The sequence below is a fragment of the Parus major genome, chromosome 14 (assembly GCF_001522545.3).
Source record: "Parus major isolate Abel chromosome 14, Parus_major1.1, whole genome shotgun sequence".
Lineage (NCBI taxonomy): Eukaryota > Metazoa > Chordata > Aves > Passeriformes > Paridae > Parus > Parus major.
In genome coordinates, this window is record NC_031783.1 from 9,948,283 (window position 1) to 9,957,848 (window position 9,566).

Below are 9,566 nucleotides of genomic sequence, written 5' to 3' on the forward strand. Positions count from 1 at the left end.
TTAAAACACAGCTTTTCACCTTTAGATTTTTTTTTCCCTCTGTACAAGAAGAACAGATTCCTTGCTGGCATTTATCTTCCAACATGCTCTCTGGCACCCCGACCAAAAATATTTTGAAATACGTTCTTTTAAATCTCAGAGCTTTGTGTGTGCCATGCAACCAACTTTTTTTATTATTATAATTTAAAGGCTGATTATTTTTTCTTTTTTTTTTCTTTTCTTCTCTCTTTTTTTTTATTTTTCTTTACCCACATGGTTTCATTCACTGAAACAGCCGATTGCAAAATTAGACAAACACTTTGACTTTGCCGCTGGCTTGCGTGGTTGCTGTACCTCTGAAGGCTCCATTCACCTCTAATTACATGTCCATCGAAATCCTGCAGAGAAGGAACAGTGTAAATCATTAGCCCTCCTAAATGAATGTGCAGCTGAGTAGCTAACAAAGGGATTAGCACTTGACAGGGGAAGCGTTGCATGCTGAAGCAGAGGGTCAGGGGGTGACTGCCTATTACACAGAAATAATTGTCACCCGGTGCTGGGGGAGCGGTGGCCGCAGGCTGTGTTTGCTGCACAGAAGTGTTTTCTCCCAACTCTTACCCCTCTGCTTAATCTGCCTTTGCACAAATCAAGGAGAGGAGATGTTAGTGGGCAGGGGAGCTGAGAGCTGGGGCTGGGAGCATGGAAATGGGTGCTGGAAATGCAGAGTAATTTGGAGTCCAAGAACCTTCCTACTGGACAGGGGGCTTCCACCCCTACATAAAACCTGTCCTTCTTAGTTTTTAAAAATACTGCTTTGCTCAATCCTCCATTGCCTCAATATGGCATTTGGCTTTATACAGTTTGTTTTGAGCTTGGGAGTGTTTTATATTTTTAACAAAAAGAATATAAAGATGCAGTGAAAAAAATGTCTACTTGACCTCCCTAACCTTTTGTTATTTAAAAGCATTTTATGATGCAGGGCAATATTCACACCACAATGAGCCCTCCATAGATTGAGCTGTCCCCAGACAAGTGGTATTTCACCTTTCTAAGAATGCAGTTCTTACTCATGGAATTTAGCAGCTCTGTTAGTTCTGTGGCCACAAAGGAGGAGCACCTATGGAGGATTTCAAAATGCAGTAACAATTATTGGATGCATTGGGTGGCTGAGTTAGGGGATCGTGGTCATTGCTGTGGTGCTGCTTGACAAACTGTGCTTGCTGGAAACGTGCCACTACATTAGCATAATGTGGCATGGAATATCCTGTTTAGCAGTAAGAGGGATCTTACAGTTAGGAAAGATTCTGGGTAAGACTTCCTGCTGGAATAAGTGCTCATCACTCGTCATCGCAGCTGCTGTGATTCAAATGCGCTGAGATTCGCTCCCTTGCCTTGAAGCAGCCAAGGACAAACTCACAGCTAAAGTGATTGGGGAGCATTCAGCACATGTTTGGAGTTGAGCAGAAAGGGGCTTCATGTTTGATTTCTGAGTAGGATGACTTTTCCCTTTGTGCTCTACCTTGAATTGCCTGCTGAGATCACAGAGGGGATTCCCAGGTGAGCAGGTGATGGGTCTGGGGTCTGGTTGTTTTAACCTCACCAGCAGTACATGGTGGAAAACCTTTTGGCCTATTTTGGAATAAAAGATGCCATTTTATAGCAAGTTAGCTCAGTCAAAGTCATTTAACTGGACTATACATCACTGTGATGTCTTTAGCCCAATTTAAAGACAGTGACTTTTAGTGCAGGCATTTTAAGTTATCTAATCAACCCCAGGAAGAAAATACCTCAAAGATACATAACTAAGTCTGATTAAAGATACAACAGCAGTAGGGTGATACTGTGCAATGTGAAAATGTTGTTTATATCCAAACATCACATGCACAGTTGAGCATGAATTCACATTAAATCAACTTGAGCTTCAAACATATATTTTTAGATATGGGTGGAAAGAACTATTTTTCACTCGTGGAGTCCTAATGTCACAAAGGTTTTAATCCAGTGAAATATATGACTTCTGCAAACCTGAATATGACTAATATTTCCAAAGGCTTGTTGAATAAAAACATCTGAGCACTGGGGTGATACCTGGTTGCTGTTATTGCAAATTCCTTTTGTGGCTTTATTTCTTTCTGTGTCTTCAGTGGTTTCTCAGTTTTGCCACGACAAGCCCTGTAGAGGTTTGGAGTGAAGGTGAAGACACAAATCGACGTTTTTGCCTCCTGACATTTTAAAGCTTCACTGTGGTGCACGAGCAGAGCAGGTGAGGTGGGGACCACCTGTACCCAGCCATCACCTCCTCAGGGCATGTGGCCACTGGCCCAGCTGAGCCACAGATACACAAACAGGAGCCCTTTCACCTTTTCATGCTGCTCATGAGCAATGGCTGGGGAAGACTACAGAAAAAGTGATCATGGGAATAAAAGGAAATTTTTGTATGAGCCAATGGGCATCCCACACACTGTCTTCCATTCACCACAGAATACTTCTTCCTCTTGTCTGATAAAGTGACATCTGGTTAGTATACTTGCCTGATTATTCAGTTCTCTGCATCACTGGGAGCAAAGTAATCTCTCTAATTGGTACAGAGAATTTTTTCCAGCAAGGTTAAAACAGCAGACTCTGCATAGAGATTCCTTCATGGCTGTTGTTGCTATCAGCTTCAGAAATCATGGAGAAGGAACCTAATTTTGTGTTTATTTGCTCACAGAGCTAACAGATTTGCAGCCTTAGAAACAGTATATAGCTCTAGTTATGAAGGAAATAAAATGCCCTAATTAATTTTCTGCATCACTGAAATGGAGCTTCAGTCAAATGGGGAAGACACACATTGTGGATGTCAGAGAGCTCTCCTAGAACCAAGCCTCCAGCACTATTTGGGAGCAAAAGGTAAAATGAGACAGTAGATGAGATGAAAATGCTAATTATGGTTTTGGATGAGATAGGCAAATCTCCTTGTAATCTCAAATAAATCTGAAGTTTTCTTGCTGTGCTCTTATCCCATCCTGAGTTTGTTGTGCATTTTGTTCCTCAGTCTGTTTGGATCCTCCAGGCAGTAACAGTCTGGTTGAAAAGACTATTTCTTTTCCTTATTTGTTAAAACCCTAAAGGTTATTTCCTAGAGACAAGTAAGAGGGTGGTTGCAGTCTTTACAGTGGCACAGGTTTTCTTTAATATAAACAGGCCTGGTCTATCTGGTCTGGAGTGATTTTCAAAGGCCAGGTAGTGATGATGCCCTCAAAGGTGTCTGTGTCTTTCAGAGCTGGGCTACAAATCCATCACTTGCCTGGAATACCTCTTGGTCAGGAACGTGCTCCCAAAAGGAAGACCTGGAGACAGAGTAAAAATGCAAACCTGCTGGAGGTAAAATGAGCAGGACTGTGCATTTTGGGCTGTTTTTCTTTTTGCTATAAGCAGCTGTGTTGAAGCATGGGTAATACAGGTAAAAGTGGTATTTCTCAACAGATTTTATTTGCAGTATTTGACTTCTTCTTACTCTGACTACTTAAGGTTCCTCAGGAGGCTTTTATCCCAGTATGTCTGAACATTTTAGCAATATTCATTAGGCAGGATGACACCCCAGTTACTGACTAAGAGAGGTTTTGATGCCCCTTCTCAGAAGTGCTCATCCTGAAATCCATTTAATTGGTGAGAAAGGGACAGAAAGGGCTAAAGTACCCCCGGTTCCAGGAGAATAAGAGGCATTATAAAGAAGTTTACAAGAAGTTCCTTTTCATAAGGATAAAACTGAAAGTGGTGAATCTGTAGATCTTTGAGATAAAAAGACATACTAATAGTCTTCTAATTCTCAAAAAGTCTGCTAAGAAGGTGCTTCTAAAATACTGTCCTGGTCAGTAGGACAAAGGAGTAAAAAAGGTTCCTGACTCTACATAGAGCAAAATTTTAAGTCAGAGATTTGGAAAAGCTTCCTAATGAAGGACATTTAAACAGTGAACCTAGCTGCTAAGAGAAGCTGTAAAATCTAAGTTAGAAAAGACCAATTAGACTAACACCTGTCTGGAATGGGCACAGCAGGATTCTGCATTCATGCTGTGAAAATGGACTTAAAGTCACTATCATGCTGTGGTGCTGGTTTTTATCCTCCAGAACCCCACTCAGGTCCTGTGATTCAATTTTGGCTACACACATGTATGTCCCTAAACTGTATGTAAGTCCTCTAAGCTCAGCTCTGTCTCACTTCTTCAGTCTTCAGTCTGTCTCACTTCTGTAGCTCCAGCCTGTCTAGGGGGGGAAAAAAAATCATAAAGCTGAAGTATGCGAGATCAAAGACTTCTCATGAAGTCATGAGGATTAAAATTAATTTCATTAATGTGGGTAGAAGAGCTTTCCCTAGGGAAAAAGTGTCCTTTTGGCTCTGTTGAGTTGGTACCTCAGCTGACCTCATCCAGGGAAAATCCCTACCCCATAACCAGATTTTGGAGAGGCTGGGCGTTAAGGGTGAGAATCCTTGAGGAGAGCAGGTATTTTACAATCCTCAGTGAGGTGTGCACAGTGAATATATTATCTCTGAATGGTTCCCTTCCTGGCACACTGGATGAGAAGTGTGGGCATGGCATTCACAGCTCTGGATTCCCCTCTGGAAATTTGGATCCTTCATGCCACAGTCAGTGTTGCTTCCTAGGGTTCTAAAGGCTTGAATTTAATCTTAGCTATGAGAAACAAGAATGATACCCAGTACTGTAAGTCAGCAGTATCCCCCAAATAAGTTGATAAAGCAGCTGTGTTGGCTCTAGAGCAGCTTAACTTTCGGTTTCTGAGTATGATGAATTATTGTTTAAGGAGATGTATTCATAATTCTGTTCCTTCCAAGCAGGTGGTTGATATTTTGAGATCCCTGCTGTATCAGCACTATGTATATTTGGCACAGAAACTGCATGAATATTATAAATTCTATATTTAATTGAGTCTCATAAAGAAATCCTGTAAATCATAGTCATCCCATCAAACAAACCAGGAAACTGATGTGGTGAGGTATTCAATAACACAGCTTCTTTTTGTCCCTAAGGGGTAGACAAAGCTTTGTTGTTTCCCTTAGAAGAAAAAGAATGATGATAGTCAGGTGTCTTTGATGTAGCTCTGTTTATCTGAAAATAACATAAAATCCTAATTCTTAGAATCGAAATCAGGTAATATGAGACAATACTTTTACCTTCAACACCAAGCCTCCATGAACCAGCACTCAGCCAAAAAAGGCTCTCTGTTTACACTTTAAGCAAGACCACAATGCCACTATTGAGTCAGGTTGTGTCCTAAGCTTTCTCTCTTCTTCATATCCTCCTTGAAATGTTTGTGTTTCTCGGTGTCACAAATGGTGGCAGAAAATGGTGGCATTGTTTGCTATGCAGTTGATGGTGAAAATAATTTGTTTACATTTCTGAATGTTGGGGGGTGTCACCCCAGGACACCTAAACTAGGACAGGGGGTGAAAGTTACAATTTTGTCAACTTTCTGGGACTGCTAAAATCCAAAAATCCTACTGTGTTCTGCTTTTCCTGAATGAGAAACAGTCTAATAGTTCTTTCCATAAGATACACTCTGGGGCTTTGATAAGGATCTAAATCCCAATAAATTAAAGAGGGGAAGTTAAAACAAACCTGGATCTTACCTAATAACAAGGGTAAAATACACATAGCAATGCAAGCAAAGGGAGATTTATACCCGGTTTCCTCAGGTGGGTTTGAAACTGTACAAAGCTAAAACTGCACAAAGCTAAAACTGCTTTCATTGTGTAAAGTTCTCCGTGCCACTGGCTCACAATGAAGTACTATTTGCACCTATTTTATCTGTAGTACATCTATTACATCAAACCAACAGGAGGTGAGACAGGCTTGTACTAAATGAATGCAGTTCATTATTTAGCTGTAGCTGGCAACATGAACAAAGGCAGCAGGGGTTGATTTTGGCACCTGACCTGCTCTGGCACCTTTTGCCTGCAGAGCCCTGGTGGTGGGGGAGAGCAGTTTGCTCCAAGGAGCAGCAGACAGGCCAGTGAGCCCTCAGAACTGTCTCTGGAACACATGCATGGCCACGTTTTCCTGACAGGCTGCTTCAAGTGCTCTCCAGAGCTATTTGATCAGGTCCTCCAAAGCCTCTTCACAGCTCTTCTCTTCGCTGCTCTCACTGTGGCATTCATCACGGGCTATTTTATCTGGGTGAGAGCGGAGCGTACTCCGGCTCTGAGTGCACACAGAGCATCTACAAAGAGACTGTGAGACAGGTCCCTGGCCTCGCTTATCAAGGTGAAACGGCTGGAAAAGTGCTCTCCTTGATAGGCCAAGGTGATGCTGGGGCATCACAGCCCAGGCAGTGCTAGCCCTGGCAGGCAGCAGGGGACGTGTGCTTGCTCGCCACAGGGCTGGCCTTGCCGCAGAGTGTTTGTAGATCTGTGCTGAAAAGCCTTTGTGATAGGAGTGGATTGTCCAGGGATGGCAACAAGGGAACCTGAGATAACACTTGGGCATGGCAGATGTGTGGCACAGCACAACAGTGATGCTGAGGGAAAGCCACTCCAATTCCCAGCTCCCGTGCTGAGTGTGAGGGGAACATCCTCACGGCACCTGCCAAGGTGCACTTGTCACTGCCCCACTTCTCACCCTCACCACAAACCAGACCAGTGACAAGCTGCAGTTGTGTCTTTTTGAGATATCTCCTTTAGTCTCGTTCAGCAGCAACGTGCACCCTCTACCCGTAAATTTGCAGAAGTTTTAGAAAGGGAAAAAGCAATTATGGGAGATCAAAAGGAAGCTGGAGAGGGAGCAAGCACGGGAAATGATGTCTGCTGCTGGTTTCCAGTTTGCTCAGGGAGGTGGATTGGGTAGCACAGCCTAAGAAATTAGCATGGATCTATTAAGTAATAGGCATGATTTACCATTTTCCTTCCTATCCAAAATCATCCACAGCAAATGGCCCACAGCTCCCTTTGCAGGAGCAGGAACATTGCCATGTGTACCAAGGGGGTCACTGAAAGTAAAAATAACTGCAGAATTAAGTAACTGTGAATAAGGTCCTTTGAGCAACCAGGATTTCATGAACATGGCCAAAGGAGGGTTGAAATGCATTGGAAAGTTACTCTGTTCAAGTGCAATTTTCGCATTTTCCTATTACACAAAGTAAAAAATGCTTTGCCCACCAGAAAAAGGCCTGAGATTTACTGTAATGGAAGTTGAGAAGTAACTCTGCTGAAGTCACTGGTGTGAGCTAATGAGCTGTGAATATACTTTAATGTATGAAACAATACCTGGACAAGGATTCCTGTTGATTTCAGAGGGACTATTTGTACAGCCAGTTACTGCTCTGTATAAGTCTATGAGCATGTGGGTTTCTGCTAAAATAAGATTACATGTCTATTAGACTATCCAGAAGCTACAACACTGCAATATATGGTATTACCATGCACTGAAGATAGGTCCTTGGGAAATTATTCAATAGAAATATGTAGGAGACCAATTTCCTCAGCAAGAGCAAATCTTTCAAGCACTGCAGTTTAGGTGACGATTCAGCTCTTGGAATAGAATCCATTTAACTTTGGATTTGGAAAGGACAGTGCTGGAAGTTGGGGAGCAGCAGATTTATGTGTCACTGGATTATAGTGGTGAGGCTATTTTGCAAATAACCTGCCCTCTGAAACTGCTGACTGTAAGATGCTTTAGGAATATTGACATTTTGCCACTAGTAAAGAAAGCTCATGCTCAACTCATATCATCAGATGACATAACAACACATTTCCCTTGCATTAATGAAACAACCCCTGTGTCCTCATAACAATTATAAAAACATCTTTCACTTTTTATGCTACCCTGCAGCAAGGAGAAAGGTATTGATCCAGGCCTATGTTTCATTTACAAAAAGAGATTTTTCTGGGGAGGAAACACAGGATATGAAATACTCCAAAACATGAAGCAAATGGCTTCATCTCAAAGACGAAACAACTCTTTGAAGAAAAGTAAAATGGTCAAAGTATCTTAAGAACAGAGAACCTGGATCTATGAACTGCTCTGGAAACTATTTATTACTACAGTCATAATAGAGGCTCAAGCAAGGGGAAATCTTCCAAAACAAAACAAAATCATGGGAGGTCACTCCAGGGAGTTTTGTGTGGTTTATGCATGGGGAACTGAATAGAGACAGGCTGTATTTTTTTTCCCTGTGAATCACAGGGCCCTTGCTGGCACTGTGAACTGACTCAAGAATTCCACAGTCTCTATTCAGTCCTGCCATCCCTGCTGCAAAACCTGGGCCCGGCAGGGGATCCATGATGACAACACAGTTTCCATACGAGTGCTTTGGTAACTTTTCCAGTGCTCTACAGCATTTGCTCCTGAATTTTGCTCGTTTTCAGCAAGAGGACAGCAAACATCCAGTGTGTGTGCCCCAGGACACCATCCTCTTGATTCTCTCTTCAGCCTTGCTCCTTCTCATAGCAAATTCTTTGGGTACCAGATGAGAAAAACTGGATATAGGCAGGGACAGTGCTGTTGCAGGTCCGTTTAAAGAAGGAAAAAGTTGAGTTTCACAGCTGAAAGCGCTGCTGAGAAACCTGAGATCTGTCACTGCTTACACAGAAGATCTGACACCGATGTCCTTTTGAAATACTGCAAACTGTGCTCTGCCTGCAGCAGCAGTTCCATCCACGGCACGTGGGCAGCTGTGAGAGCATGAGGAAGTGCTGCCTTCCTCTTCTCAAGGGGTGATTTGTTTCCCCTAATCCAGAATGTTTCAGTATTTTTATATTTGCTGTCTGTGTTGTCTTTCCAGGTGTGCAGCTCTCGAGGAGCAATCTGGGCTCTGATTCCTCAGAAATGTGTCAATGTTATTCTCTGTACCACTGAATTCTAAAATCACAGTTTCAGTTGCTCCAGCATTTATTGCATGCAGCTTTCCTCTTTTTCTGAGGTTGAGCTGTTTAATTTCCTGAAACTCAGTAACAAAATCAACACAGAAGGCCAGAGCTGTTCCTTGTGTTCTAAATACATATTCAAAAACTCTCAGCTAATTAGTGCTAAATTAAAATGCAAGAGGAATATCCTTTATTTTTAGGTTATATGGATAAATCACTTACTTCCTTTACTGTTTCTGAAGAAAGATCAGCCACTGCATGCTGTTAGTGCCATTGAGAATAATAAAAAAGTCATCACAAAATGATATCTTGATAAAACATGACCTTTAAAGCTGAAGCTGTGGGAGCAAACAAGATAAAAAATGTTTTCAGAATGCACACAAAAAGGTCTGCAATGAAAGGAAAACTGATTATTTTCACATTCTTAATTATTTTAGAAGATTGATGAAATTAAATTAGGTATTATTTTAAAACAGTGGGATTTCATACCATGCTGACTACATTATTGATTTTTCAATGAACTTTCATTTTTTCTTTTCATGAAAATGTTGATTTTTATACCCATGCTTTTCATTTTTCCACTCACACCATAAAACAAGGACAAAAATTTTCACAACAGGAATTGATCCCTAATTGGTCACTTTAAGCCTTGTGGTCTTCCTCCTTTTTAATTACTGTCTGTGTCCTTATTCATTTGAAAAGTTTCTAGCAGCATACAACAGCTTGCTCC